Below are 12318 nucleotides of genomic sequence, written 5' to 3' on the forward strand. Positions count from 1 at the left end.
AGGTAACTAAAGATGGGGCTGGTTTCCTGGAGAACCAATCTTGTGCTTGGAGGGGTGGGACTGAAATTTCCCAAACTTCTGTAAGGGAGAGAGGCCAGGTTGCTTTAACCAAGGGTCAATGAGTTAGTCAGGCCTGGGTTTAGAGAGCTTCTGGGTAGTGAACACGGGGTGTGTGGTGGGGGGGGAGGTGTGTGGAGAGTGTCATGTCTGGAGAAGGCCTGGAAGCTCTGTGCCCCTGCCCACGCGCTTTGCCCTGTGCATCTCGTCCATCTGGTTGTTTCTGAGTTACATCTTTTTATAATAAACTGGTGATGCAGTAAGTAAAATGTTTCTTTGAGTTCTGGAGCTGCTCTAGTGAATTAATTGAACCTGAGGAACAGGTCCAGAGAACCTCTGCTTTATATCCAGTGGGTCAGCAGTTCACGTCACAACTGGACTAGCATGTGATTTCTGAATTCCATGGAAGGGGTTAGTGGAACCTCCAATCTGTATCCAGTTAGAAGCACAGGCAACAAACAGCCTGGGGCTTGTGATTGGCAATTGAAGTGGGAGGCTGGGAGACAGTCTTTTAGGACTGAACCCTTACCCTGTATAATCTGATGCTACCTCTGGGTAGATAGTTCGCACTGGGTTGAATTCTCGGACACCTTGCTGGTGTCCAAGAATTCCCTGATGTTGTGTGGGTGGAACCCCACAACCCTGGCCCCCAAGTTGGAATTGAGTCTAGAAACCCTAGAAGACTGGTATATATAAAAGTTATGTTTATGTTATACTGTAGTCTCTTAGATGTAATACTAGCTTTATGTCTAAAAAACAATGTATATATCTTAATTTAAAAATACTTGATTGCTAAAATATGCCAAGTTGAGCTTTCAGCAAGTCATAATATTTTTTGCTGTGGAGGGTCTTGCTTCCATTTTAGAGTGACCGACTCTTCAGGGTGATGGTTGCTGAGGGATTGGGTGGCTGTGGCAAGTTCTTAAAATAAGACAACGATGAAGTTTGCTGCACCAATTGACTCTTCCTTTCATGATCAATTTCTCTGTAGTGTGCGATGCTGTTTGATAGCATTTTACCAGTAGAACTTCTTTCCAAATTGGAGTCAATCCACTCCAAACCTGCCACTGCTTTCCCAACTAAGTTTTGGGAGTATTCTAAATACTTCACTGTCATTTTAACAGTCTTCACAGCATCTTCACCAGGAGTAGATTCCATCTCAAGAAACCACTTTCTTTGTTCATCCACAAAAAATAGCTGTTCATCTGTTCAAGTTTGATCATGAACTTGTAGCAATTCAGTCACATTTTCAGGCTCCACTTCTAATTCTGGTTCTCTTGCTGTTTCTACCACATCTGCAGTGACTTCCTCCACTGAAGTCTGGAGCCCCTCCAAGTCATCCATGAGGGTTGGAATCAACTTCTTCCAAACTTCTGTTGATGTTGATAATTTTGACCTCTTCCCATGGGTCATGAAGTTCTTAATAGCATGTAGAATGGTGAATCCTTTTCAGAGGTTTTCAGCTGACTTTGCCCAGATTCATCAGAGGAATCAGCATTTATGGCAACTATGGTCTTATGAAATGTATTTCTTAAATCATAAGACTTGAAAGTCAAAATTACTACTTGATCCATGGGCTACAGAATGGAGGTTGAGTTAGCAGGGGTGATAACCACATTCATCTCATTGTGCATCTCCTTCAGAGCTGTTGAGTAACCATTACTATTTTGAAAGGAATCTTTTCTGAGCAATAGGTTTCAACAGTAAACCATATTGTCAACAGACACACTGTTATCCAGGCTTCGTTGTCCATTCCTAGAACACAGGCAGAGCAGATTTAGCATAATTCTTAAGAGCCCGAGAGTTGTCAGAATGCTCAGTGTCACTGGCTTCCACTTAAAGTCACCAGGTTCAGTAACCCCTAACAAGAGAACCAGCCTATCCTTTGAAGCTTTGAAGCCAGGCATTGACTTCCCTGTTTTAGCTATGAAAGTCCTAGATGGCCTCTCTTTCCAATAGAAGGTTGTTTTGTCTACCTCGAAAATCGGTCATTTAGTGTAGCCACCTTCAGTAGTGATCTTTGTTAGAGCTTCTGAATCACTTGCTGTGGCTTCTCCATTAGCACTTGCTGCTTCACCTTGCACTTTTGATGTCATGGAGGCGGCTTCTTGCCTTAAACCTCATGATCCACTCTCTGCCAGCTTCAGACTTCTCTCCTGAGCTGCCTCACCTCTCTCAGCCTTCCCAGAACTGAAGAGAGTCAGGGCCTTATTCTGGATTAGATGTTTGCTTACAGGAATGTTGTGGCTGCTTGATCTTCTATCCAGACCACTCAAACTTTCTCCACTGCAGCAATAAGGCTGCTTCACTTTCTTATCATTCATATGTTCACTGAAGTAGAACTTTCAGTTTCCTTCAAGAACTTTACCTTTGCATTCACAACTTGGCTAACTGTTTAGTACAAAAGGCCCAGCTTTTGGCCTATCTTCCTCACTAAGCTAAATCATTTCTAGCTTTTGATTTAAAGTGATAGATGTGCAACTCTTTCACTTGGGTACTTAGAGGCCATTGTTTCAATATTGTTGTGTCTTAGGGAATAGCGAAGACTGGGGAGAGGGAAAGAAAGAGATGGGGTAAGGGCTGGTTGGTGGAGCAGTCCGAGCACACGTGACATTTATTGATTAAGTTTGCTGTCTCCTGTGGGCCCAGTTTGTAGTGTCCAGGCAATAGTAACATCAAAGATTACTGCTCACAGATCACCGTAACAAACATAATAACAACGAAAGTCTTGAAATATGAGAATTACCAAAATGTGACACAGAGACATGAAGTGAAGTGAGCAAATGCTATTGGAAAAATGGCACCAGTAGACTCTCTCATGAGGGTGTCCACAAACCTTCAATTTGTGAAAAACACAATATCTATGAAGCACAATAATGTGAAGTACAGTAAAACGAGGTATGCCCATACTGCTTAGGCATCCTGTTACACATGTGATTGAAAAAATATTTCATCTTGATCCATAGTGAGAATTACACTTTCATTACACTTTGTGATCCATATACATCTATATGTAATTAAAACCTGACACAATACCTCTATTACCTGGGACATATTCTGATATTGCCTATTTAGTTGTTTTTCTGTTGTATTCTATTCCCTTCCCTTCCCTTCCATTCCATTACTTTATTCTATTTTACTAAAACCAAGCTTCTTGAATCAAGTAAATATCACTTCTTACTAATGGATCAGAGCCCACATTTTTGAAAAGCAGTCCTTTGGCTGGATAACTTTTTCTATTCTTTAGACATACTCTGCACAGTGTTACACGTTTCAGCATCTCTCTAGAGGATTTTTCAAATTGTAGCAAATAGTCAAAGTGAAATTGGTGTTAGAGGACTTTGAAGAAGGTGGCATTCTCTCTCTGAAAGAGGTCAAGACTCCAAAGCCAGCTTGCTCTGGACCACTAAGAATTCTGACCTTAGAAGCTGGGTCCAGGAGGATAATACCTAGCATGGTACAAAGTCCAGTGAGCCAGTCAAGAGAAACTTGAAAGCCTGACCAGCTTGCGACAAGGGTTCTTCAAGAGTATTCAAGGGCCAAAGTAATCTTGGATTTTTAATAGCTCCTGAAGCAGAAATATACCTCCCACCCTTTAGCAGCACATTGAAGAGAGCTGGAGTGGCTCGTTGTTGTGACGTTAGTTGGGGCGCCGTTGAAGACTGAGAATTGCTGACATGTCGATCTGCTGGTTGTCTGGTGTTATGGGCTGCTATCCCTGGCAAACACTGTGAAAATATCAAAAGTGGAAGTTAGGGAAAAATGCTTGCAGTTACCTACAGTCAGCTATTTGACATTCTCAGGCACCACATTGTTGTCTTGTTTATTTCTTATTCCCCTTTCTGGTTGTAACTGATGGGAAGGACTTAATGCTAATCATAGCTAACATTTCTTTTGTGTCAGCTTTAGCCTAGGGACTTGCACGGCCACTTATGTTGCTCGTTGTAGTCCTTATAGAAATCTAATGAGGTAAGTGATTATCTTCCCATTTTATTGATGTGAACATTGAGGTTAGGAAGTCCAAGTAGCCTTCCAAAGATTATACAGTAAGTGGTGGACGTGGAATGGGGTCATGGCATTCTGAATCCAAAGTCAGCACTGTGAGCCACCATACCTTAATCTGATGATTCACATTCTCTTATTCACTTGTGCCTGGTGATCAGTTTTACAGGGAAGGGGCGGATGTCAGGGGTGGAGCTATCTGTGTGTAATGGCCAGTACTTATTGTTTGTTCAATGTGTACATATTAAGCAACTTTCTGTACTTGGCACGGTGGGTGTCTCCTGTCTGGCTAGTGAAATTTTCAGACTCTGGTTCTTCCAGATTGTCAGTGTCTTAGGAAGGATTGAAAATTCTGGATACTTATACTCAAGTGCTTGGAACTTAGTGTATTGACAGACTGTCCAGGTGGCCAAGGAAGGTACTGGAGGACAGATGGTATTCAGGCTGGCCAGGTTTTTGAGAAGCTTGCCTGGTGGCCAGTGATGAAAAATGATCCAGTGGCCTGGCAGAACCCAGGGACAGGAGTAGTGGGTGACGGGATGGAAATAATGGAAACCATGAAGGCAGTGGGTGGCGTCTGTGGTGGGTGGGTGGGTGGGCAGGCAGAGCAGCCCAAAGCTGAGCCCAGCCTTGGCCTCAGATTCTTGGACTAGTTGAACTAGTCTTTAGTTTCCAGGAGGCCTCAAAAGGCAGAAGAACACCAGTGATAAAGGAACTGAACATTATTCCAGCATCAAAGCTCACCTACCCCCTAACTTCCCTTTGAATAGAAAAAAAAATTGGCCAAGATCTATTCACCCAAGTCAAGAGATGAGGAGAAATGAGAGTTTAGGGAGACCTGGCTGGGCTGTCCTGTTAGGAATGGGACACACAAATGGGACTTTGTCCAAATAAGCATTTCTGCTGGGCAAAATGCACCAGGAGGCAAGGTTAAATGTTAAGAATGAAAATGTTACAGAAGGAAAAAAAATCCAATTTTTAAAATTATTTTTGATTTTGAAAGGAATAGGATGTCCTGGCGGAGACCAGAAGATAAGTGTGTTTGAGTGTGTGTGTGTGTTCATGTGCGTGCATGCATGTGCACACACGTCTGAGGACTGAAGGCACTGGCAAAGCTGTTAGGAAGCTTTTTCTTAAATGATAGCTGCCAAACCATTTGAAAGTGAGAATAACAACAATAACTGATTTAATAACCATTGACTATTTCAAGCATATTCAATGAATGCAGAAGATTCCATTATTTTAAGAGATTTAAAATTATTTCAACTGATTTGGCTGTTTTGCATTTGATTTTGTGGCCTAGGGCAAATGACTCTGCAAAGCCCTTGTTAGCTTTTAAAAAGGAAGTAGATGGCTGGAAATTGATGATTGATACTAAAACTCTTTGGCTTTGCATTAGCATGGTATCACCAAGTGCTTTCTCTTACCGCTTGAAGGGGGTTGCTCTCTTAGCTTGTTATTCAGAATCCTGGTGGAAGAGATCCTTGATCAAATATTTCTATTGTGGAGAAGATTTCATTGATAGTACTTTTCAATTGTTCTTTATTTTATTTTATTTTTTCCCAAGGAGCTGGTCACACACAGAGAGAACCAAACTTTTAATTTGTAGAGGAGCATTGCCATCTGGATGAAAGATTACATTCTGAAGGCTCAATAAGTGAGTTTTATTTCCAAACTTTATTACTCACTCTTTAAGATGCCTTTTCTACATCTGTAAAATGGAACAGTTAATCACTTGTGTCACAGTTGTGTTATGAAAATGATTTACAAAATGCTTGCAGTATGCTTTGAGTTTTTTATTTTTTTGAGAAACAAACTATTACTTATTGTGTGAAATGATAAAGCTTCGTATATCACTGTAAATTTTTACAGCACTAGAAGAACATGACAAAGGAAAATGAAATTGATAAACTTGGATTATAATATATATATATTGACATGGATTCTCTGGATAGTAAGATAGTCTCCCAAAAGGAAATTTCAAAAATCAAGAACAACAACAACAAATATATATATATATTTTTTTTAATTTTTGGAATTTAATTCCAAAAATTTGGAATTTAAATATATGTGTATATATACATATGGCATTTAAAAATTCTTAAATATTGGGGTGCCTGAGTGGCACAGTTGGTTAGGATTGATGATAAATTAAAAGATAATCAATGAATTATATGTTCATTGGTCAAATAAGTTTACAAAATCCTATGTTAAACAACTAGGTTAAATGCTAGGTTCAATAGCTCTCTTTCTGTGCATTGTGCTTCTCCAAAAGAAGGAAATGGTTTGTAACATTTTTGAACCACTTTGGGGAACTCAGTTTAGAAAAAGTTGTTATGGACTAAAACCAAATTTAAATTACCTTATATTTAAAACAACTGCTCAGCTTTTGGTTGCTTAAGTGTTGTTGGTATTTAGTAAAACTGGGATAAATTACTTGCTACTTTTGTGTACTTGCTAAGATAATTTAAAAATAATACATTAATATCCTTCCTGTGGGATTTTAACAACCTGCCCGTTACATTACCTATGTAAGTATACTGAATATATAATATATAATTCTTTTCTTATCTACGTGAATACACACACACACACACACACACACACAGTATAATCCTCCTATTTGAGTTGTTTTCTGGGCCTTTTTCCTGCCCACATCTGAATTCTCCCTTCCTTTTTTCTATGTGTGTGTAAACTATACAGAAATGGAAAATGAATGATTTTAGAGGAAGAAGCAGTGCATATTAGTAATGGGTACCTCATGAGTTATGCAGGTTATTTGGGTTTTCTTAGTTGTGAAGTGTTAGAAGAATCACTTTTTGTTCCTTGAAAATAAAAAAAAAATGTAAAAACTTTAACAATGAAGGTTGTTTTAAAGACAAAGAATAAATATGTCAAGGAATGTCAAAGTCCTAAAATATTCTATCAAAAGGAGTTTGACAAGAGTTATTAAAGTTTTGGCTAGAGAAGAACTTTTGGGGCTTGGGTCCTGGGAGACGTGCTGGTTGAATAAGCTGTGACATTTAATAGTGACCCCTGGAGGCTCCAGTGCAGAGCGCCATGGGCAAAATGCTAATGTTTTAACTTTGAGTTAAAGCAAGCGTTTGGGTATCTCTTTGCCATAGGCCATGTGGTACAGTCCCCAGTTATTTGCTGCAGCTTGAGGTCCTATCATTTGTCTTACCACTGTGTCTTCTCAGGGAACCAGGGACACCACCAAAATGGTTCCATTTGATGACTGTTGCTTGACTCTCTTGGGCTGGGTAGTGATTGTTTTGAAGAGGATGGGAAAACTCCCTCTTTTGAACAAACATGGCTTTTCTAATGAGAAAGTGATTAATATTTAAAATCTCTCTTGGGGAAGAACTGGGAAGAAAACTTTTTTTCCTCTGGAGTTTTCTGACTTATCTACCAGTCAGCCACCCTGATATGAAGTGTGGGAGACATTCATAGTACTCCAAAAGCTATGTTTGAAGTCCTTATTTTAAAGAGATTATCTTCTACCTCTCAGTTTTGGACTACTCCTTCATTTTCATTTCAAGGTATGAGATGGGAAATGGTTTGCATGACAGCCACTGCTGCGTACCCCACACAGAGCCCTTAATGAAAATGAATCCTGTTTTTGGACTCTCTTTTCAAAGGAGATAAAATATAAATTATTTCTGTCCAAACATAATATGTATCTGTTAAAGCCAAGCATCATATAGTCTAGGAAGAAAGTGAAGGAAAAGGCAACCAAGGTTTTAAACTTAAACGATTTTTATTATTAGTTCGGGAGTTGTATCTTTATAATGGCTGCCTTCTTCTCAGAGTGTAATAGGCAAGATGCATGGGGTCCTTGGCTGGCTCTATCACATATAGTCTGGTAACCTTGAAGAAATAAATGTGCTTTCTGTGATCTGTGAAATGGGGTAAAAATATCTGTCCAAATTGCATTACGCAATTCCCATATTGTTAAAAAAAAAACAACAGTGGGGTAAATCATATGTATTTGGAATATCATAAGGGGCTAAGCTGCTCTGAGGTTATATTGCTGTTATTTTTCTCATGCTTTGTGTGGCTTGGAAATCAACTTGTTTTCTAGTGTCTTTGGCAACAACAGTAAGTAGCACATTGAAAGAGGAGGGTTTGTACTTTTGGAGATGAGCATGCAGGCAATTTGGAGCTGTGGCACAGAGTAAATTGCCCTTGCTGATGGAGGGAGAATTTGCATCTGGCAAGAGAGAAGTACTGGGGGGACTATAGGAATATTTTTAAGACTTTTCTGACCACTTGCTAGAGGGTAGCCCCTTGTCTGAGAGGTGCAGAGGGACAATGTGAAGAATTATATCCAAATAGCCATTGCTGAGAGAGGACAGGAGGGCATCATGGGGCTTATCATGTTAAGTGTCTACATAGCAAGTTGACGGCAGGTCGGGTAGTAGGCTCTGTGAGAAGCATGCCTGTAGAGCTGGTCTCTCCTCTCTCCTTTCCTTCCCAAGTAGCAGACTGCAAGGGACCAAAAACTGTCTGTATGTAAACAGTTGTCCTTTCCAGAGTGCAACACATCTTTGGACTTACAGAGAAAGTAAATGAAAGGATATTTAAAAAAATAGCAACAAGCCACTAGATTTCATTGTCTATACTGAATATCTAGTGATGCTGCCCAAATGAGACAGTTCTTAGCTGTTGGCTAAGCAGGAATTCAATTCAAGTCATTGAGAGATGGGCAGTTATACAGTAGCTCATTCTTTCCTTCCCTGGCTCCTGGAATTGTGCAGAGGTTGGCCCGGGCTTTGGTACATATTAAACACCCAATACATGCTCATTATCAGTATTATGATAGGTATTCATTGTCATTAGCGGTGCATGTAATTCCAAGTGGAAAGGGCAGGTTGGAGCTGGCCGTAGGAACTACTGGATCCAGCCCATGAAACACCATCTCTCTTGTTTCTGCCTCTTTTCCTGCAAGCCTCGTTCTTTCTCACCAGCTGTTTGTCCGCTCAGCTGGGGACATGACAGCAGGCAGGTCTGTCCTCCCACCTTTGTAAATTGTGACCAGAGAGATAAAGACACATTTCTTCACAGCTCAAATGAAAAAAAATCCTCAGAGAATGGCCTTGATTAGTCTGGTGCAACTCATGTGCCCACATTTTGGACCAGTTACTGATCAGTTTTCATTAAATGAGATAAGTGATACAACATTTTTGAAATTGTAAAGACATATGGAAATACATGGTATTATTATTGTTATTTTTAAATATTTTATTTATTTGTCAGAGAGAGAGAGAGAACACAAGTAGGCAGAGTGGCAGGCAGAGGCAGAGAGAGAAGCAGGCTCCCCGCCGAGCAAGGAGCCAGATGTGGGACTCGATCCCAGGACCCTGGCATCATGACCTGAGCCAAAGGTAGTGGCTTAACCAACTGAGCCACCCAGGCATCCCTGGTATTATAATTATAAATGTAATTATGTTTTCATCAATTTCTTTCTCCCTTCTTTATCTGGCTCACTTCTACTTGTTTTTCAAAATTTGGTAGAGGCCTCCTTTGACCCCTCTGTGTTGGGTTATATATCCCTTGTATGTGTTCCATAGTTGACTTGTTCCATAGCCAACCTTGTGCCATCCCTTGTCCCTGCACTTCCTGAGCTAAATTCACTGCTAGCTACAAGCTCTTTGAGAGAAGCCATAGTCTATGTCTCTGTCTTCTAGCACGCAATGGGTACTTAATAAATATTTGTTGCATTAGTTATTAATCATAGCTGAAGAAGCATTGAACTTAATGCATACTGAACCCAGGATATTACTTAGAAGTAATTATTTAAAATAAATCAATGAACAGGGGAGCCTTTTTGGCTCAGCTGGTTAAGTGTCTCACTCTTGATCTCAGCTCAGGTCTTGATTTGAGGGTTGTGAGATTGAGCCCTTTGTTGGGCTGTGTGCTGGGTGGGCATGGAGACTACTTGGCTCAGTGGGTTAGGCCGCTGCCTTCGGCTCGGGTCATGGTCTCGGGGTCCTGGGATCGAGTCCCACATCGGGCTCTCTGCTCGGCGGGGAGCCTGCTTCCTCCTCTCTCTGCCTGCCTGCCTCTCTGCCTGCTTGTGATCTCTGTCTGTCAAATAAATAAATAAAATCTTTAGAAAAAAAAAAATCCATGAACAGGTTTTGTGGTCTGTGATTTGTCTCTGCCAATTTTATGACTATATATTAACTGCATTGAAGCAAAATTAAAAAGTTAACTTTCATTGAGCACTTACTATGTGTCTGACACTGTTCTAAATGTTTTGTATGTATTAACTTGCATAATCTTCACAGACATCTTACTGTTATTATTACTATTTTATAGATAAGGATACCGAGACACAGAGAATTCAGGTAACATGCTTAAGGTCATACAGCTAAAAAGTAGGTGGTGGGAATGATTTCAAATGTAGGTAGTCTGACTCAAGAGCCTGTATTCTGAATTATACATAACTAGTTTGTAGCTCATGCTTAAATGAGTTTTAATCATGTATATATATATATACACACACATATATATGTGTTGTGTTTCTTAATTTTTAAAATTATATGTATATTTTTAAACATATATATATATACATATACACACATATATATGTGTGTGGAATATATATATGGAATATATATATGTGTGTGTATATATATATACATACATATATATATATATATATATATGCACACACTGTGTTTCTGCAAATACACTCTTTTGTTGGTACAGAGGGAACAAATTTGCTTCTCTACTCCATTCCAATTGCTATCTGTCTCCTACATGAACACTACCACCAACAGTATCAAAAAGTATCTACTGAGTCAGCCCATCATATGCAAGATACAGTGCTAGGTATGGGAACACAAAGGTGTCACACAGCCTTTGTCTTCAAATAGCTTAAAACCCAGTTATAAATATATCTCATACACTTAGGAAGAGAACTATCATCCCAGATAATCTGTGCTAAGTCTCAAACAAATGATACAGACAATAAGTGCTTTAGGGTAGTTATGGTATTTTAGAAGTGGCTAAAAAATTTGGATTTGGAACCCAGGAGGTGAAGCACACCCAGATAGACTGTCAGTTCCTTGAGGGTGGCGCAGCATCTCAGTGATCTTAGATAACTACAGTGCTGGTACAGGGTAGACCCTTGTCTGTGTTGTGAAGTGGCTTGGATCTTAGCTCTGTTCACTTACAGCCTGGATGTGGGCACATCAACTATTCATCTGGTCCCCAGTTTACTCATCTTCCTACTTTTGCCGTGTTGTTTGAGAAAGCTAATGGAATGACCTGGAGAAAGCCGGAAGTGAGTTCCTAGCACCGGGAAGGGGAGGGAGGTAGCTATACCACTGGTTCAGATGGCTCTGTGAGTCATCAGTTGCCACTTAGAGAGGAGCACACTCTTTGGAAGCCAATGTACAGCTTAATTGTGTGTGATGTCTCCAGTGACAATCTTCTCCATGGAAGCTGTCTCAGCTGGGTATCGGAGGGCTCTGGAGATGTAAACTGTGGGGTGAACCCAGAATGAAACTCAAAACAAGCCATCCCAAGTCAGCTGCCAGTTCTTCACACTTCTCCAGACTGAGCGAAGCATTTCGCTGCAAAGTTGGCCCACAGAAAATTTCTGATGAATTCCAACTGGTTCATAATTTGTATATGTGACTGAAACCAAGAACATTTCAGGTTCTCTTACATTCTGTTCCCCAGGCTTCTGCAGATCTGTTTTCCTTTTTCTCATGTTGTTGAAGTTACGACACCCACCTCTTTTTACTGCCTGAAGTCCTATTCCCATAGCATCCCTGGGAGTCTGCAGTCATGATGAATGACAGAAAACAGACTCACCACATCTTTCACTTTCTTGTCACTCGCTGCAAAGGCAGTGGGAGAGAGGAATGCTTTCTCTTTGTGGGCTGGAGCCCCCAGGTGATAATTCCAGCACCCTGAACCTTAACCTCCTACTGCATTTGACGATCAGGTTCACAGGATCTGGAGTAGTCTGTCCTGGCATATTCGGAAAATGAAGCAAACCAGAGGACCCTATCCCTTATGTTTCTATTGAAACTCACAACCTCATTTCTGAAATTTCTATTCCGTGTTTGGCAGACTTGCTATCTTTTCTGCCTCCTCTGTGGTTTGGGTTGCAGATAAGAGATAAGAATGGATGGGAAAACGAATCAGTTTTGAATCTTGGCTACCACCAGTTTGCATCTAGCCGCTGCAGGTTTTGTCTTCCGGGAAGCACCGTTGTGTAATGGCCACACGCTAGCACTG

At 40.5% G+C, this 12318-nt stretch overlaps 1 pseudogene; it reads right to left on the minus strand.

The window, feature by feature from the left end:
• Positions 1-918: 918 nt before the first annotated feature.
• LOC122903596 overlaps positions 919-12318 on the minus strand; it is a 49449-nt pseudogene continuing 38049 nt past the window's right edge.

Source organism: Neovison vison, chromosome 3, assembly GCF_020171115.1.
Source record: "Neovison vison isolate M4711 chromosome 3, ASM_NN_V1, whole genome shotgun sequence".
NCBI lineage: Eukaryota > Metazoa > Chordata > Mammalia > Carnivora > Mustelidae > Neogale > Neogale vison.